The following is a 20,179-nucleotide window of genomic DNA, read 5'->3' on the forward strand; positions in this document are numbered from 1 at the left end:
TGCATCACTAAATCCTGTTGAAATTAGAAAAAACAACTTCAAATCAAGCTCATGATAGCTTTTTAACCATTTACTTTCTAAGATCCCTTAAGATATCCCTGTAATAGGTCTCTAAAAAAGATTTTAAACGCTGAGTTTACCATGATCAGAGATACAATGACACCAGATGCCATTTGATCCTATCCTCTTTGGCCTAGGAACCTGGTGCCACCTTATTTGTGCACAGATACACAATAGTAGAAGCACAATGAGCAGAATCTGGACTCCCCGCTGCACATAATCTAGGCAGATATTCCAAAATGCCTGGTTGGGAATGATTCCCTAGCCTGCCCTATGATCATGTAGTTTTTATAAGACTGAAGGCCTCTCCTCCAATGATTTTAACAATTTTAAAATAATCGTGCTGTTTAAATGCTTCCCATAGTACATTATGTTTTTATCAATAGCAAATTTAAAAGTTGTGGGCATAAAGGCAAGGTATCATCCTTCCTGGGGAAGAGCATATTGCTCTTTTAATGCATACAGGGAAATATTCAATAGCTTCAGTTCAAAAATGGATTTGTCAAAATGGGATTGAAAAGGACAAGGTCTAGTAGGAGAAAAAGTAAGAGCTTAATCACTGTATAATGGCATAATGTAGTAAGCCCGCAAAAGACATTTTTGCTGGGGATAGACTGAATTCAGTATTGTAATCCAGCAGTTGGTGATACTAGAGTTTAAAAACATAGGCATGAGAAAAAATCTAGTAGAAGTAGCAATGCGTTGGCTTAGAACATACTGATTTTATAAAAGGAGGCAGGATGTGGTCATAAAAGCAGTGAGCAAGAAGATGAGAATGGGATGCTAATAACTGGAGAGAGGCAGAGGAAGTAGATATTGTTTGCCCTCTCTGAAAGACAGAAAAAAAACAGCAAGTGCAGGACAGATGAGTAGAATGGAAATGGAAGACAAAGTGGCTGCAATGCAAGGCAAAGCAGCAGTCAACAGCAGAGCAGACATAAGTCTGATACAGGAAGGAGTGGAAGGAGGGAAAGGGAAAGACCTGCTGTAGAAGGGCAAAAGTGGCATCAGCAAACTTCTGCCAGAGGAACTAGTAAAAATAAGCCTAGTGGAGAACATCATCTTGAAAGAAGAAAAGTGTAATATTTTTCTGGCGGAGGAAAAGGAATGGATGCAAAGGCCCAGAGAAGAGACATGTCAACAAAAACATGTTCCAATTCTTCCTTTTGAAAGTGACAGTAGCTGACTCATGCTTCTCTGTCCATTTGTGGCTAGGAACCTTTGTTACTGCAGAGGAGCTACTACTGCAAATCTGGCAGAAAACGACACACATAGGTGGGAAGAACAGATCAAAGAGAAAGAAGCTGCTGCCAATTTGGAAGGATGGTGGTGTCTCTTATAAGAGAAGTATGTCAGTGTAATGGGTGGTAGGCAGAGAGAGTAGAGTTTCTTCTCAGAAAACTAGCTGGACTGATGCAACCTGTAACTTTCCCAGTGCTCCACATTTTAGAATTCAGACACAGCTGCTGTGGGGAGAGCATGCTGCTACTGAGATAAAATAGTCTGCACTTGCTGCTGTTCTTTGAATAACAGATCTCTGCTGAGCACAGAGGGGCAGTGGTGACTGAGGGTAATCTGTAATAAAAAGATAATTGCCCTAAGTGTCCCCAGACTTCAGAATAAAAATGTTCTTACGTTTTAAATGTTTCTTTGTCAAATCAGAGGTGATGGCCAACGTAGGATAATCTTCTGCATCAAGCTTTTTGGAGGCTTAGTCCACCTCTCAGCATCCCCTGCCTGAAGGACAAATTTCAGGTACATCTCTCTGATCCCATTGTTTCCCTCTAGAGACGAGTCAGAGAGGAGTGAAAGGAGCTGCAGCACTGCTCCAACTCTATACTTTTACTCTTCTCTTCTACAAGGAATTGCTAGAAGGAAAGAAAATTATAATGTATTGATCCTTGACTATCAGAGGACATTATGCTGGGGATGTCAATGGTTGCTATTCCCCAGACATTAAAGAGAATCTCAGGGACAAGTATCTCAGTGGTTCAGTGGAAAGTCATGGATTGCCTTGTTCTTCCCTTTACCTGCCTTACTGAATAGTATGTGAAATTCATCTCTGAGCAGAACAAGGCTTTGGATCCCAGCAAAAACTTAGCTCATCATAATGAGCTTTGCTACTAGCTGCAGAGTAAGAGTGGCAAATAGCTGAATGGGCTGTTCAAGGAAAGAAATTTCTAAATTGTTTGGCTGCAGTTGGTGTCAGATGCCATGCTGATCAAACTTCTCATGCAAAACCAGTCTTCTTTCAACTGATTTAATGTGCAACCCTTGAAAAATAATTAAAAAAAAAAAAAAGAAATGAAAAAAATTAACTAATAACACTTTAAAGTTCTGCTAAGAAATTACTAGAGTCATTTGAAAACCATCCTGCACTGACAACCTGAAGTACTATTAGCAACAACTCTAAAAGACAGTATTATCACTACCCCTGTCCTAGTGCCCCTAGAGCCACTAGATCCCAGAATCAGCACTGGAGCACCTGCAGACCCTCCTGGCCTTTTAATATCTTTTTATATGAGGACAAAGCCACTGACTGTTTTCAGAACCATATTCCTGTACATGTGCTCCACAGAACACGACTAAATGCAAAACCTCACATAACCCTTAGAGAAGAGCACTCTGCATGGCACGCTCGTAAACAAGTCCACTTGATCTCACGAAGACAGCAGCCATCTCACAGAGACTTGTGGAGCTGTTGAAAGCTCTGAGTAGGGATGTAGGATTTCATGTAAAAATCAACTCTGCAAAGCCATAAGATACTGGTATGTTTTTGGTGTATTCAGACCATAAGGCCAGGGCCACATTTTCATAACAGTTGCTCACATTTGAGTCCTAAGAGAAGATACTTATAACTGTACAGCTGCCATTGTGGTACTTAGAGAAGAATTTAGAAAGAGGGCAGTATTAAAGCTGGCTCCAACTTTATGATAAAAAATTTACTTTGAGGAAATTTTCCCTTTATCTTTCTGCTGGAGAAGCTTGTACAAGGGCATTTGAAAGTACTTCTGATTCTTATTTTCCATCCCTTCTTTTTTCCTATTCAGTTACCAGTTTTCCCTTCTTTCTGATCTACAAATAGATAACCTGTGGAACTATATTCATAGAACCACAGAACCATAGAGATTGGAAGGGACTTCTGGAGATCACCTAGTCCAACCCCCCACTAAAGCAGAATCCCTAGAGCAGGTTGCACAGGAAAGCTTCCTGCTGTGTTTTGACTGTCTTCAGAGAGATTCAACAACCTCTCTGGCAATCTGTTCAGTGCTCTGTTACCCTTACAGTGAAGATTTTAAAAAATAAAAGAAATAAAAGAACTGTTTCTGGAATAAATCAGGGTTCTGATATTTCTTTTTTTTTTTTTTTTCCTGAATTTGGATTATTGAGAAATTTCAATGTGAGGTGTTCCAATGAGTTTTGCACACACTGCAATTATCTCTACATTGAAACTGACGGTTCTTAACATGAGAAAGACCCTTCCTCTTTTCTAATGTCAGAATAAAAATAATATACTCCAAAATGTATCTGCTTTGTAAACTTATGGGCTGAGAGCAAGTTCTAGAACTCTTTTTTTCCATAATGCTGATTCACTCACAGCATCTATTTACTTTCTCTGTGACAAATATTGCTCACAAATGCAAAAAAACAAAGGTCCTAAATTTAATTTTATGTATCATGAAAGCTTTTCTCCTTTATAAGATTTGTGTAAAAGAGATAAAATGTAACATTTGTAACATCTGAACTCCCACTGATAAGAATTTAAATGCAACAGTGCACTGTTTTTAAGCTCGCATATATCCAGGGAGCAATGAATAAGAGACAGATTTGTATGATGCTGTACATATTTAGCCAATATCAACAGCTATATATATTTTTAGGATAAAGAAGCAGATTATGCGTAAGCACATTATTAACTGAGCTTCATTGCAATGCCACTTACAGATTTTTAATATTTTGGGGGTTTTCTTTTTCCACTCAGACCTTATATAGAACTGCTACATTTAATTTTGATGTAGACATTTGGGACCACTGATATGAATAACTCTGGAAGTCTAAGAAAATTATCATTCGACAGCTCATGTTCAATTTTGTCATTCGAATTTGAAATACAATTTGCAGAAATCTGTGTTGTGGGAACAGACGGGAGGCTCAGAAATGAAATTCTAATCACAGCAGGGGGCCCTAGAACCAGAAAATACTGTCCTTACTTCATTTCTGTGGGGATATGATGGCATTTTGATGGAAAACTGGTTACAGAATTGTGAGATGTACACTTTGAAAAATTGTTGTGCTGGATGGGAAGTTTCCATGCTTTTTTTTTCCTGATAGTGAAATATACAAGGGAAAAGTCTGCATGTATATCAACAGATGTCTGTTCCAGACAGCTGTATGAATCTGAGGTTCCAAGTGACAAGTTTTGAACTGGAATGTGAAAAGTGCTACACAAAGAAGTATCTACAGTTTAATTTTGATTTACCATAATTATATTACTGTTGCTGTCATTTCAGTAATGGATAAGTAATGCGTCAAGAAAAGTGATGTTATATTCCCTTTCATTATCTAAAAGGGAGCTACAAGAAAGAAGGGAACAGATTCTTTAGCAGGATGTGTGATAATAGGACAAGGGAAAATGGCTTCAAACTTAAAGATGATAGATTTAGGTTGGATATAATGAAGAAGTCTCTTACAGTGAGAGTGGTGAGGCACAGGCACGTGTTGCCAGAGAAATGGTGGATGCCCTCTCCCTGAAGACATTCAAGGCCAGAATGGATGGGTCTCTGAGCACCCTCATGTAGCTGTAGGTGTCTCTGTTCATTGCAGTGGAGTTGGACTAATGGCCTATGAATGTACTTCTCTTTAATATTCCTGTACATTTTTATATAATACCAAGACTATTTGAGTTCACAAATTACTATTTCATCCCTAATACCACCTGTAAACATTAAGATCTCCAAGTATGTTTGAGAAAAGATGCTAAACAAAAGCCTTAGACTTGTTGGTAATGTCAGAGATGCATGTATAATACAGCAAGTGTGCAAATACAAGTTTTGTAGCCTTCAATGATGAAAAGCAAGATTGTTGAAATGATTATACCATAAGTAAATTCTAATTACAGGTTTCACTTGTAACACTGCCATGCAAGTGATTTAACTTTCACTTTATAGAAATATATTTCTAATATATAAAATAATAATAATTATTATAAATCACACTATACTTATTTCAAAAATATTCCTTCATTTTTTATTTACTCATTCTTGGGGAAAAGGAATATGTTTAATTCTGTGAATGCAACAGACTATTACAGCTCAAGGGGTATGTTTACTCTAGCCCATATCAGAAGAGTATTTTTAAAATGTATGTATTTTAGACATACTGTGAAATGCTCTCTGTTTTCTTGAATTTCAGAATGTGCTTTACTGCCATCCCAATAATTGCCCTTACTGAAACTAGAACTGTGAGATTGAGGTGGCTGCAAGATAACTACATTAAGTACATTTTTGTGAGATTGATGCTATATAAAGTAACACAGACTCTAGAAAATCCACAGTTTGTTTCATCTAAATTTCATTTCATTCATTTTTAGAGTGACTTTGTGTTATCAAAACTGAGATTAAGGGATAAAAATTATTTTCCCTAGGAAGAAAAAGATGGATGTAAAATACCATAACTTAATATTAGCTTATGTAGTTAGTATGGAAAAAGACTTTTACAATCTTTACATCTTTCCGTCAAGATGGAAGACAAACTAATTACATTTGACTTTTTTTTATTATTATTTCAATCCTATATTATCAGTTTTATTGCTTTTAGAATTATTTGTCAATATAAAGAACCAGTGAATACTTAAGAAATTTTGTTGGTTTTATTATCTGTTTAATGTTGCATAGACTGGTATGTCTCTAATGAAATGATGGTTTCATTCTAAAGTGGTCTGGCTTAAGCTGGTCATTTAGTGCTTTTGGGAGTCAGACAAACTAGTCTCTGTAACAGAAACTTTTGTCCAAAGTGTCACCTTTGTGAAACGTATGACCTCTGAAACAGAAAGAAGATAAAGCTTACTAAAACATTTATAGACTCAGCTTTTTTGTTTGTGTTTTATTTATTTGTTTCCTTGTTATTTTTGCTTTTAAAGGTATTGTATGGAAATAAGAAACACTGCTCATTTTAAAATGCTGTTATAACATTCCTTATCTGTGGGGTCAATACTCTTTCATCTCCATTGTCTTTTTTTTTTTTCTTACAAAGGAGCATCATGACAACTTTACCTCTGTTATTAGCATAAATAGAACTAAAAATATTCAAACTTTAGCCTTGGGTATCTCATAAGTTTGAGTGCCTATCAAGATCTTCTGTCCCTGCTCACAGCTTCTTCAGCTTCAGACAGAAGTCTAATAACTCATTTATAGGTATCCTGGAAATCCCTACTATCTCACTACTGAAGGGTATCTTACATTCTCTCTTGTTTTCAAACACTAAATATAAGTCATAATGAGAAATGAAACACAATGCTAAAACCCACATGCATAAATCAATACATCAAGCAAATATCATTTTAAAAGATAATTTTTTTTTTTTTTTTTCAGGACTCTCAGTACTAGTGGGAGAGTGCAGGCTACTTTTCATTCCCTTTTTTGCCTATCCCAAAGAGAGGAGAGGAGAGGAGAGGAGAGGAGAGGAGAGGAGAGGAGAGGAGAGGAGAGGAGAGGAGAGGAGAGGAGAGGAGAGGAGAGGAGAGGAGAGGAGAGGAGAGGAGAGGAGAGGAGAGGAGAGGAGAGGAGAGGAGAGGAGAAAGGGCCACTGTGGCATATTACTGGTCTGGCAGGTGTAAATGTATCCCTGAGGGGAAACTTCTTTTGGCAACTACAAAAGAGCTTTTCAAATTAATATTCGAGAGGTACTTACAGAATGTGCAGAATGAAATTACACAACCTTTCAAATTTTCAGTCCATTTAACAAAGTGCTTCCAGTTTCCCTTTTATAACAGGTGAAACAATGAATATTGAACAAAATGTTAATCACTATCACGAGCTTTCTATTGATCTCTGTATTCAGAGCAGAGCATTTATTAAATAAAGGAGTTAGAAGAATGAAAAGCAGTCTAGAGCCATTGGCTTTGAACAGTTCTTGTTCATTTAATTATTTTTCTCTACTTGATATATTTCAAAATATTGCTGTGCATTAAGAAAACAAATTTTTATGTTCAGCTTTCAATTTTCTCATTTTAGTAAACATTCTTCATCTCCTAAGTGTGTATAAATTCCTTTTATGAGTAATTTCTTTTTATCACCTCATAGAATATACCTCTGTAGCTGTTTTTATACAGAAGTGACATAGTATAAAACCAAGGAAAATGCAGAAGAGATGTTGAAAAGCAGGATAGATTAAGCACTGCAGATCTGATTCTGAGTTAGGGGAGAATAAGTCCCTGTACACCAACACTTTCTCCTACTTTTTCTTCAGTTGTATGGGATTCAGTCTTTAGGGTTTTGTAGCAGAAATCAATCCGAGTTTGTCAGCAAACCACCTGAAGTGACTTTTTGCTGGGATATAATTGCAAGCCAATCAGAGATACAAGACCATACTGCCAGCTAGTATGAGTCAGCACAGCTTAAGCAGAGCTATTGTGTCTCTCCACTTCAGCTTTTTTATATGAAGTTTGAGCTTTGTTCAAAATTTCAACAAAATATAACAAATAAAATGTCTCTAACTTTGCAAAAGAATGCAAAATATTGTCACTGAGGGGCCTATAAATACTACATTAAATCCACCAACACGAATACACAACTTAATTATCCACCTTATGAGAAGACAAAGCCTGTGCTCATATTGGCTTCTCTCATTATCCACAAACTCAGTTCAATGAGATGGAAGTCCAAGCATGCAAGATTTAGGTAGATGTGGCATACTTATCAGATCCTAGTCTGATTAACAGGGGCAGTCACTATAGCACTGTAGGGAAAATCTTACCAATAGTTTAGATATCCACTGTAATTCTGTTCTCTCACATATTTTAATGAAGCATACAAGCTGGGTGAGCCAAGAGATCATAATGAGAAATTAGAGCACCGTCTGCTATATTTTGCACATTGCAACAAGTATTTGTGAGTTCCTTCTTGTTTGCTGCTTACTTTGCAAATAAAGTTAGAAAGCCAAAGAAATGTTAATATGTCATATATGTCATTTTATCTGCTCAGTTCGAGTACAGACTTACATGCACCCACAGAACAGACACACAATCACTGAAAAAAAAAAAAATTAAAAAGCTATTTGAAATGGTATTTCTCACTTGTGAAAACTTGCTGGCTGCTTTCGTACTGATGGCTTTGATTTGGATGACAGTTTACATTTCTTCAGATTTATGCCAGAAGAGTGTCGCTGATTTAACAAGAGGAAACACTGGGGATAAAAAAGAAACAACGCAGAATTTTCCCTATTGAGAAAATACTCATAGTGGCTTTGCTCAGTGTGAAATGTTTTCTCCACACAAGCTGTTCCTATTTTTAAATGTACAGTACAGAATTTATTTACGTTTTCCCAGAAAATCAAATTACAGAATCACAGAATTGCAAAACTGCAGGAGTTGGAGGGGACCTTACGAGATCATTGCGTCTAACTCCCCTGCTAAAGCAGGTTTTCTACAATATTGTCAAGTCCAGCCAGGACTTGAATATCTCCATAGAAGGAGACTGCACAACATCTCTGGCCAATGTGCTCATGTGCTTGATCATCCTAACTGTAAAGAAGTTCTTCCACATGTTTGTATGGAACTTCCAGTGTTCAACTTTTAGGCCTTTTACTCCTTGTCCTATAACTACACACCATCAAGAAGAGCCTCCCAACTCCATTTAGGTATTTAAAAACATTTAATAGATATACCCCCTCCGTCTTCTTTTCCCCATGCTGAACAAACCCAGGTTACTCAGCCTTTCCTTCTACAGAAAGGTGCTTCAGGCCTTTTATCATCTTTGTGGCCCTCCACTGGACTCCTTCCACTGGACTCCTTCCAGGAGAACCCTGTCTTTTTCAAACTGAGGAGCCCAGAACTGGACACAGTATTCTAAATGCGATCTCATCAGTGCAGAGTTGCCACCTACCAGCGACACTGTTTTTCATCAGCCGTCTTGGCCATAAGGGCGTTCTGCTGGCTCATTGCAAACCTGTTGTCCATCAGAATACCTAGGTCCTTCTCTGCAGAGCTCCTCTCCAGCAGGCCATCTCCTAACCAGTCCTGATGCATGTGGTTATTCCTCCCCAGGTGCAAGACTCTGCATGTGCACTTGTTAAACCTCATCAGGTTCCTCCCTGACCAAATCTCTGATCAGTCCAGGTCTTGTTGAATGTGTGTTAGCTACTCCCCCCAGCTTTGTACCCTCAGAAAACTTGTCAAGAGTGGACTTTATCTCTTTATCCAGGTTGTTGATGAAGATGTTGAACATGACCAGATCTAGCACTGATTCCTGGGGATCACCACTAGCCTCCAGCCAGACTCTGCATTGCTGATGACAACCCTCTGAGCTCTGCCAGTCAGTCAGTTCTCAGTCCACCTCACCATCCACTCATCTATCCCACGCTTTCTAAATTTCATTACAAAGATGTGACAGACAATGTCAAATGCCTTGCTAAAGCCCAGGTACACAACATCCACTGCTCTCTGTCCATCTACCCAGCCAGTGATGACATCATAGAAAGCTACCAGATTGGTCAAGCATAATTTTTCCCTTGGTGAATCCATATTGAATACTGCTGATAACCTTCTTCTCTTCCAATTGCTTGGAGAGGGTATCCAGAACAAGTTGTTCCATCACCTTTCCAGGGACAGAGTAAGGCTGACTAGCCTGTAGTTTCCCAGATCCTCCTTCTTGCCCTTTTTGAAGACTGGAGTGACACTGGCTATCTTCCAGTCTGCAGACACCTCTCCCACTCACCAAGATCTTTCAAAGATAATACAGAGTGGTACAGCAATCACCTCTGCACATGTAAGTATATCCCATCAGTGCTCATGGACTTGTGTGTGTTGATTTTGGCTAGATGTTCTCTGACCAGATCCTCCTCACCCAATGGGAAGATCTTTCCCCAGACTCTCTCTCTTATCTCCAGGACCTGGGATTCTTTTATCTTATTCTTCAGTTCTCAGTTAAAATTGAAGATTTTACTTGAGGGACAGCTTTTTCTGAGAGCTATCCTTAAAGCTCTCCCTTTCTCAATTCATTTTGCACTATTTCCATGTGCCAAGCACAATAGGAACTCATTTTCTATCATTCTTCAGAGACGCTATAAATAATAAGGGTCATAAATACAATAAGTACAACAAATTCGTAAGCACAATAACTGTGGTGCCCTGCTGAAGCATATGTAAATATATTTCTCAGGCTTCAACCTATTCAAAAGGTAAATGTTAAAAAATATCCCATATGTGACAGTTTATATTATAATTCCGCGTTCTGAATCTGCCTCTGGCACTTGTGGACTTCAATTATATGAAAATTAGCAAACAATAATAAAAACAGTTATTAATAAATAAAAAACAGTATCTCTAATTAAAGTTTACTAATTCTCATATTGTTATCCAAATGATCAAAGCTAGAGGAAAAGCTTTTAGTCCTACAGAGGATAAAGAAGTTTGTATTTTATCTGATTCTTCTTGATGGGACTCCATGCTTAAACTGATCTAGTTTGTTTGGATACACCAAAAAGGAAAAAAAAAAGTCAGAACATAAGGTAAGAAGCTGCTGGCATGACTGGAAAAGTGATGAACAGGAAAAATAATGTTTTGGGTTTTTTTTGTTTCGTGTTTTTTTTTTTTAAACAGTACTGCACTAGCAGGAATTTTTTAAGCAAAGGAAATTTTTTCAGAGGACTAGAAAAGACAAACTGGGTTTTAGAGTGCTTAAGTCTGTGAGCTTATTGTTTCAACTTCCTGTTGTGAAGGGAGATCTCTAAAAGAGGAAATTCAAACGGCAATTGGAAATAATTTGTTTTAAACACTCCACTATAAAATATCAGAAACAAATTAAAAAAAAAATTCTGGTACCAGATGATATTTATTTACAAGGGAACACATTGCTTTTGAGCTGTACAAAGGATATCAATTGCATTCACTTATCACATCCACACAGCCAACTTTTTTATTATAGAAGGTGAATAAGTTGGAAATTCCATTGGTAAATATCAGCTGATTTTTACTGGTTTTCTTCTCGTCTTTCACAGATATGGAAATACACTCTGTGAAAAATCTTCTTCATGGTCTTTTGAAAAACTGAGGTGAGTTTGACCAGCCTTCTTGATCTTATCCCAAATGATCTGAGCAATATTTACATGTACTCTTTGCCAGTCCTTGTTTCTACATCTTATACTTCCCATTTCCCTTCTGAATTCAGAAGTTTTCATCTTAGTCAGGCAAAATTCCCAGTGTTTGTGTGCAATAGCAAGATTTTTTATTAGCCTCTAAATAGTTTTTTGTTTTTTGTTTTTTTAAACAAACAAAACAGACTCTAGGGTACTTCTTTTGGGTCAGCTTTCCCCTAAGATTCTGTCCAGCAGTTTCCTGAATAAACCAGAGTCCAATATACCATGGCTTGGAGTATTGCTATTCCTCTCCCCAGGATTATCTGGATCCTGGACTCCACCATTTTTTTGGGTGCTATTAAAAAATAACCATCCAATCTGCCATAACACATTTGCCATTACTCCCCATTTGTGAGCATTAGGCAAATAGATCAAGCTGTCTACTATCTTCTTGAGGAAACTGTCACCAATAAAATTTAGACACCTGCTTGTTGATTGCACAAAGCCATGGTGCACTTTCAGCAGATGCCTGAGTAGGTGTCAACTCATGTGATGAGCAGGGCACATGGTCAGGACTCATTTGCTACTTTTTGATCAGAAACCACTTCAGGTAGTTTGCAACAGATTACAGTCATACAGCTGAAACTACTCCTCTCCAAGTTTGGTCCAGGGACTCTTGACAGACATGTCTCCAGTTGTGCACTTGAGCTCAGTGCACCCTCCTATAGAGCACAACTTCCTCTTGTTATTGTTTGAGTTTTTCAAACAGGCCGCATCCATCAAGAATTGTACTTCAATCAAACGTGTGAAGAGTCCATGGCTCTTCTCATTTAGTAGCCCCGAGACTGCACATGAGCTTCCTTCTGCATAGACACATGACACAGGTAGCAAACAAGATCTACTTGCACAAGCTTCTAAACAGCCTCTCTCCTGAGTGGGAATGTGAAAACATATCCTCCTGCCTTCTCTCATGAGTTACTCCTTCTTTTGCAGCCAGATTGACTAAGGTCCTTCTGCCTCAAAGCTCTCATCTGTAGCCTGGCACATCTGCTTACAAAGATAGTCTTTCCTCTCTTTGAGAAGCAATTTCCATCTCTTCCTAAACAGGAAAAGAGTGCACAGAGATATTTTCAAAATCCACTGTTATGTGCTTTCAGGTACTCAAGTAAATAATGAGGTATAAAGTATCACACTTCATTTTTCATGGGTAGTTTTTACCAACACTCTCTGCTCAAGAGATGGCCTTTTTCTGTCAGCGTGCATAAATATTTGTATAGGTCTTTGCCAATCAGACTACATTTTAGTTCATCAATAAAAATTCAAAGAAAATATAAATTTCTCAAACTGTTTACTAGTCAATCATTCCCTAGTGCAATGAGAGAGTGCCCATGTAGATACACTTCCTTGAAGAGGAAACAAGAAAAAAAAATACATAAATTATTCACAGAATGTACAATCAATGTATATATCGATGTTATAATTAAGAAATATACAAGAAAGTCAGGCTAAACAAGTTATCACACTAAAGAAAAAAGGATGGAAAGCTTAACCTTGCGTCCCGAGCTTGCTGAGAAGACTCCAAGAGGAGCAATCTCCAAAAGAGATCCTTCCCCAGTGGTAGTCAGCTCTTAAATGAGGTCTAAGAGAGGTGTAGCCAGGCTCCACCCCTTCAGGTAGCACAGGTGATTTGCCTTCACTTGTGCTCCCAGGGTGGACTCATTGCTTGCCTCAGGTGGTCAATCAGAAGTTCAGGCCGTGATTCAGCAGTTCTCATACAACAGAACTTCATGAAAAATTGTATTATTGAAGATTCGAAGTACAAAGATTAGAGTATTTAGAACTGGAGAGGAAAAGTTCTCCTAAGATATATCTTACCATCTCCAATATTAAATGATAATCAAACACAAATATATTTGAAATCAAAGCTGTAAGCTTTAAGGATTATAAAAGGCCCAAAGACCAGCTCTTAAGGAGAAGACATACTCTGATCTCATGTTCAGAACAGGAAGAACAATGGCCATTAACAACAGCTTCATCCCATTCTTTTTGCACAATCTATATTTCTCTAGAGGAAAGAGTTGCTAACTTTAGTAAAAGCTCTCTCTTCTCCACTTTCTCTTCATCTTCAAAAATAGTTCTCAATGCTATCAGGCAGAGTGGGAGAAAAGAAAATATATGATCTCATTTGGAGTGGGAATATACATGCTCATATGTATGTATACATGCTCATATGGACTGGAAACTGTTAGACACTTCCTTACTGAATTGGAAATTGCGCGAAAGTGTCTTTTTACAGCAAAAGGTCAAACCATTTGGAGCAGTAACTAAACACAAGTTGCTATACAGGAGCACAGATTTGCAGAACCAAAGAACAGACCTATAAAGAGTCACCAGTCTCCGGTGCATCTGAAACTCAGCAAAGGGATCTGGCTGGAGCAGTGGGCTCAGGTGAACCTCATGAGGTTCAACAGATCCATGTGCAGGGTCTTGCACCCTTGTCAAGGCAACCCCCATTACCAATACAAACTGTAAGATGAAAGGATTGAGTGCAGATATGCCAAAAAAAAAAAAAAAAGACCTGAGGGTACTGCTGAGGAGGAAGCTGGAATGAACCAGCAATATGCTCTCACAGCCCAGAAAGCAAACCATATCCTGGACTGTATCAAAAGAAGCATGTCCACCAGATCAAGGAGGATGATCCTGCCCCTCTACTCTGTGAGGGCTCACTTGGAGTACTGCATCCAGATGTGGAGTCTTCAGTACGGGAGAGACATGGACCTGTTGGAGGGCATCCAGAGGAGGGCCAAAGAAGTGATCCACAGAATGGAACACCTCTCCTATGAGGACAGGCTGAGAGCTGGGGCTGTTCAGCCTGGAGAAGAGAAGGCTGAGGTGACCTGACAGTAGCCTTTCAGTATCTAAAGTAGAGCTACAGGAAAGAAGGGGACAGACTCTTTAGCAGGATCTGTAGTGATAAAAAAGAGGGGAAATGGCTTCAAGATCAAAAAGGGTAGATTTAGATTATATATAAGGAAAAAATCTTTTATAGTAAGGGTGGTGAGACACTGGAACAGGTTATTTAGTGTTGTGGTTGATGCCCTGTCCCTGGAGACTTTCAAGGCCAGGCTGAATCAGGTCCTCGGCAACCTGATCTGGCAGTGGTGGCCCCATTCATTGCAGGGGGGTTGGACTAGATGGCCTTCAAAGGTCCCTTCCAATTCTAAGTACTCTATGATTCTATACATTTTCAGTGAGTATTGTTTTTTCAATTGTACACATGAGAAAGTTCTATTATGTTGGTTGTAAGAGCAAAGCTTAATTCTCTATATCTCATGGGAATTTTCAATTAGTCCTAGTCTGAGAGCCTGTAGAAAAGGGAACCATCTGCTTCACAGTTTATCCAAATCAGATTACAACAGTACACAGATTACACAGAATTATTGACAACCAAAAGGCAGTAGGAAAAGTAAATATTTTGCTAAAGGAAGTGTTGTAATTCTTCAAGGATTTTATGTTGCTAGTAATATCACCAACATATTAGTCATCATAGAGATCAGTAAATATATAAAAGGAGTAATAGATTCCACATATAGTTCTCTGATATGAAGGCCCATCTGCACACCATTCAGATGCCGTAATTGCCCCAGAGAAGATAAGCAGAATATAAAAATTACCAATCAAATGATCATGGACTCCCAGTATATCTGCTGAACCACATTTAATGTTCTTATCCTTTCTGCGATCCTGCTTTCTGTACCAGGAAGACACCTGTGTTTCTGCACCAAAAAGCCACCTGTCTTCCTTACTCTCCTCTTACATGGTCCATTTAAAACAGACTGCCCTTTCACCTCTCTCACTTCAGGCACACCTAGCTGCATTGACCACCACCAATGAAGAACTGTCAGTGTGCACACATCTCAACACTTTGAAACATCCATCAGTAACATGAACCCACTTCTAGAGAACCTCCATGCTCTCCACTTCATCCATCTGCACTCCCAGCATCCAGCCCAGAAATTGTCTTTTGCTTGCCTAATAACTGATGGACGGAGTCTGCGCTTTCAACAGCCTGGGTTTTCCACAGATCAAAAAACAATCTTTGTAGTGGAACAGTCAGAGTTTGATCAGCAGCTTGCTGGAAGCACTATTACTATGGGGAATATGTGTAATGTACTCAATTAAATGTATTACCTATGTTTAAAATCAGCTTTTAACATTTGCTGCACAAGTCATTCTGGCCTTTCTTGTGGGCTAAAGCAAGCACTGGGGAAACTGAAGAAGGCAGAAAGATAAAATTAATAGATGCTAAAATCAAAATGTCACAACAGTTTTGCCTCAGAAGTGCCCTTTTGACAATCATTGCAGAGAATTCAGCTAAATTGAAATTGTTGCAGGCATCTGGCTTCTCTGTAATAATATCAAGACTGTTCCAGTAGTCTGAGGGAGCAAGTTTTGCTACCTGGCTTTGAGTAGAGAATATGCATGCTGTTCAAATTAGTGGCTTTCTTGACATATAAATCATGTTCATATGTATACACTTACCAGAAGTACAGAATCATAGAATCATAGAAAGGCCTACGTTGGAAGGCTCCCTGAAGATCACTCAGCCCCAACCCCTGCCATGAGCAGGGTTGCCCCCCACCAGCTCAGGCTGCTCAGGGCCCCATCCAACCTGGCCTTGAGCACCTCTAGGGATGGGGCACCCACAGCTTTTCACACTCTGTATGAAGAATTCCTTCCTAACATCTAACATAAATCTCCCCTCTTTTAGCTTAAAGACATTCTCCCTTTTCCTATAGCTATCAGACTGTAAAAAGTGAATTTCCATCCTGCTTATTAGCTCCCCTCTAGTACTGAAAGTTTCCTTGGAGCTTTGTCTTCTCCAATCTAAATAAAGCCAACTCTCCCAAACTCTCTTCAAAGGAGAGGTGTTCCAGCCCTCTGATCAGATTTATGACCCTACTCTGGACTCACTCCAACACTCTGGCCACTCCAACTTCCACATCCCTTCTGTACTGGGTGTCCCAGGCCTGGACACATTATTCCAGATGGGGCCTCATGAGGGTAGGGAAGAGGGGAACAACCCCCTACCTCATCCTGCTGACCACCCCTCTATTGATACAGCCATGGTCGTGGGGCGGTCTACTCAGCACCTGGCCTCAGATCTGCCAATGGGTATCACCTGTCTCGAAGGGGGAAACTGATCCTTTCCCAGGAGCTGGCAGGGCTTGTAGAGAGGACTTTAGATATGAATGGGGAAGGAGATAAAACCATAAAAACATATAATGCTTAATATAACAACCTAGCCCCAAGACAAACCCTAAAATAGAGCAAAGTTACCAGCCCCCACGAAGTTCTAATACCTCAAATATCATTCCTACCAATTGTGATTTGTAGTTACATATAAAAATGAATTGGAATTACCTGTGAGGATTTAAAAGTCCAGATGTAAATCCTCTGCCAAACATTCGAACCTTTTAAATGGCTGAGGAGGAAATACGTGAAAATTTATTCATTTGCTAAGACCAAATGGGGAAGCAGTTATGACAGTAAAAAAGGAGCTGTAGGAAAGGAAAGGAAATATGTTTAAGTGACCAAAAGGTGACACAGTAGAACCTACCATTTCTCCTTCTAAAGTAGACATCTGTGGATTTACAGCTTGGTGAATAAGAGGTTGCCATTGTTTATAGCAGGCCACAGATTTCATGTCAAATGAACATTACAGCTGTTGGGACCTCTGAGGCTTTGCTTTAGCATACTTGAATTTGTTTTATTTTAACTTGTTAATAACAATAGTCTATCATTGGAAAATTACCTACTTTTGTTTTATCTTATGCTTCGTACAATTTTTGAGAAATACTGTGTATAATTATATACAGTTTTGTAACCATACTAAGTAATAACACAGAATTGTTCACTGTATACAGACTGAGAAATGAAGTAATCTTACATATCTAAACAGTAATAACTTTGATTATCAACATAATTTTCCAAAGTCTGTGTCTGATAGTATTAGTAATGGCATTATTTGACACCCGTGATTATGTTGTCAAGCAACTGCAATCAAGAGATCCAGTTTTAGCCTTCATCCCTCTCTACTGATACCAGATAAATGATAGCAGAATTTTTTGCAATGGATCATTCACCGATCTTCTCTGACAGATGTGTGCAAGACTGAATTAAAAACTTTTTTTTTTTTATGGAAGTTACTCATTCTTCACAGCTGCTAGGATTAAAAAACTCTCAGAATTATTTGACATTTTCAAAACAAAAAAAACAATTATGGAAAATAAACATATTTTTTTTGTCTGCTATTCCAATACTACATATATGCTTTTATAACAACTCTAACATCAGTTTTCCTTAGAATGAGTGGGAATCTAAGAAAATTGTAACACAGTAATGCAAAAGTGAACCAAAAACATTTTTAAAAGAGTTAAACATTCCACTACAGTCTAAAATGGCAGTCACTATACATTGTGAAGTGATGGGGTTTGCATCGAGTACTTGCTGCCTAGAACAGTGAATGTGTATCATGTACGACACTATAATCTGCACACAGTTTTTGAGCTGAGTTTTATTAAAGAAAGAGTTGTATTTTGCACTGTACAATTAAATGTCTATAATGTGCAGAACTTTTAATCTGAATTGAAATTTAAGTTTTCTGCTTTTTCCTACTGGCAGGAAGCCACAGGAGCAGGTTGCTCCAAATGGGAGTTTAAGCAGTGGAACATGGGGTCATGGGTATACTGGCCTCACCAACAAGGTGCAGCCCTACAGTGTCCAGCTTTGTAAAAGCAGGGAATGAGATAATGATCTAAGAGGTAACTAATGGTCTGATGAAAACATTTGAAGTTAAATACTGGAGAGTGCAGGGTAGGGAGCAAAGAAGGTAGAACCACACATTGTTATGCTGCCTGCTTACTTGGACCATATGGGGAAAAATGCTGTCTAAGGAGGAGGAATGACAGCAAGCATTGTGACTTTCCAGTTTCAATGGTGATACACCAGATCCTGAAGTGTTCTCTAGGAGGCTTACACACGCAGAGGCGTCTTTTCAAATAACATTTCTTTCTTCGGCAATCAATACAAATCTCAAACACTTCTAAGTGAGGGAAGATATCTGTGGAAAACGTGGAGTCTGATCGATGGTAGAAAGGGAAAAAAAGCAAGCCAAATACTTAAGCTTTAGCTTTAGCTTAAGTATTGAAAAAAAAATTGAAAAAAAAAAAGAATAATAATGCAAACATATAGGCTGTTTCTGAGGCTCTTAAGTCACCCCTATGGCAGCAGGAGCCACTGGATGACTTTTTTTAAGCAGTTCCTTCAGCAGTCATTCTCTGGGCTCCAGGCAATCAAGTCATGTATTGCTTAGTTGGAGAGCTTACTGTCTGACCTTTAAATAGATCAGTCGTGATTGGGAAGCTTTTCAGGAACAGCAAACACAGGACCAAGAAAACTTTTTCCCTCAAATTCAGGGCTTTCATTTCTGATTCAGTTTGTATACAGCAGTATAGCTTCTGATCTTATTTCTTACAAGACTTAGAGTAACTCCAAGCTCTTTAATGGAACTGCTTCGGATTTATATTGCTGGCAGTAAAACTGAGAGAAAACAGCCTTGGCTGTATTCTTTCCTTCGTACTGAGACAGTAAATTATGAGACTGTATTTACACCAAAGCTTGTTGATTCTGTTACAGACCCTGAAGACAAGTTTGTATCTATTATTCCAGTTAAAGTTATTGTCCTTCCTATTGCATTTTCTTTTCCTTTTTCTTTTTTTTTTTTTAAGTACAGGAGTCTACATTGCTTAGCTACGCAGTCATAAAACACAGTTCAAAATTTTCTTCTATTGTACTCAAAAATGTAATGGGTTTAACTTTATCATAGTATAGTGCTATACAGGCAATGAAAATCGTTTTCTGCCCACATTTTGTCTGAACAAATTCAGTACAGTATTGCTCTGAGAACTCAGCAGGCAGTGTATTTAATGAGGAAGGAACTAAAATAATGCTAACAGAATTTTGCATAGCTGTGATACAAGTTATTAAAGCACACAGAACTTATTAGATGTATGCAAGTGTTTTAAAGCATTTTAAATATTAATATATATTTTAAAAGACAAAATACAAATTTCCTTTTTCCTCTCCATATGCAGTAATACTGGAGACTTTTATCAAAGAATTCTTAATGTAGTTCTTCTGTATTCTTAATGTAGTTCTGGTGTCAGTAGCAACTTCTCAATGACAAGGTAGGGGATAAGGGTATGATACACTGCAAGAAACTGTCTGTGGCTGAGAGTTACATCAGATTGAGTCTTTACAGTACTAGCAGAAGCTCCCCTATGTCTCATTTTGAGCCTGTGTGCAAACTTTGAGAATGCGCATACGCTCAGATCTTGCAGCTTTATTCATTGTGATTTCAAGTCTTACAAATGTGTGCATTAATTCAGTGGAGCCAGGGATACATTCCCTTGCATATTCACCATTTTCATCAGCAGGTCTGGATGGGAGGGATACCTTCAGCTCTTCCTATCAGGTAGATTTCTTAACTGCACAGTCTGTCATATAACCAAAATGTGTGGATAGAGAGCATTTTTGGTTGTATTCCAACTTAGTTTGGACAGCAATTTGCCAAATGTAGCACCTTGCTATGGGATTTGCTGGTTATACTGCGTTTCTAGAGAACAGAGACATTTCTTCAGAGAAGTAGGACCTGCCTTTCCTGCCAAGTCATGAAGGGTTGCAACTATCAAATACTCACTGTAATCCAACCAAACAAGAAGCTAAGTCCTGTATAGCAAACACTGAATTTGAAGCATTCTGACCG

At 38.4% G+C, this 20,179-nt stretch overlaps 1 protein-coding gene across 1 annotated transcript in view; it reads right to left on the reverse strand.

Moving 5' to 3' along the window:
* Positions 1 to 20,179, reverse strand: part of LOC109363693 (maestro heat-like repeat-containing protein family member 2B) — a 169,012-nt gene that overhangs the window by 80,233 nt on the left and 68,600 nt on the right. The gene's annotated exons all lie outside the window — the stretch shown is intronic.

Source organism: Meleagris gallopavo, chromosome 1 (genome assembly GCF_905368555.1).
Source record: "Meleagris gallopavo chromosome 1, MGAL_WU_HG_1.1, whole genome shotgun sequence".
Lineage (NCBI taxonomy): Eukaryota > Metazoa > Chordata > Aves > Galliformes > Phasianidae > Meleagris > Meleagris gallopavo.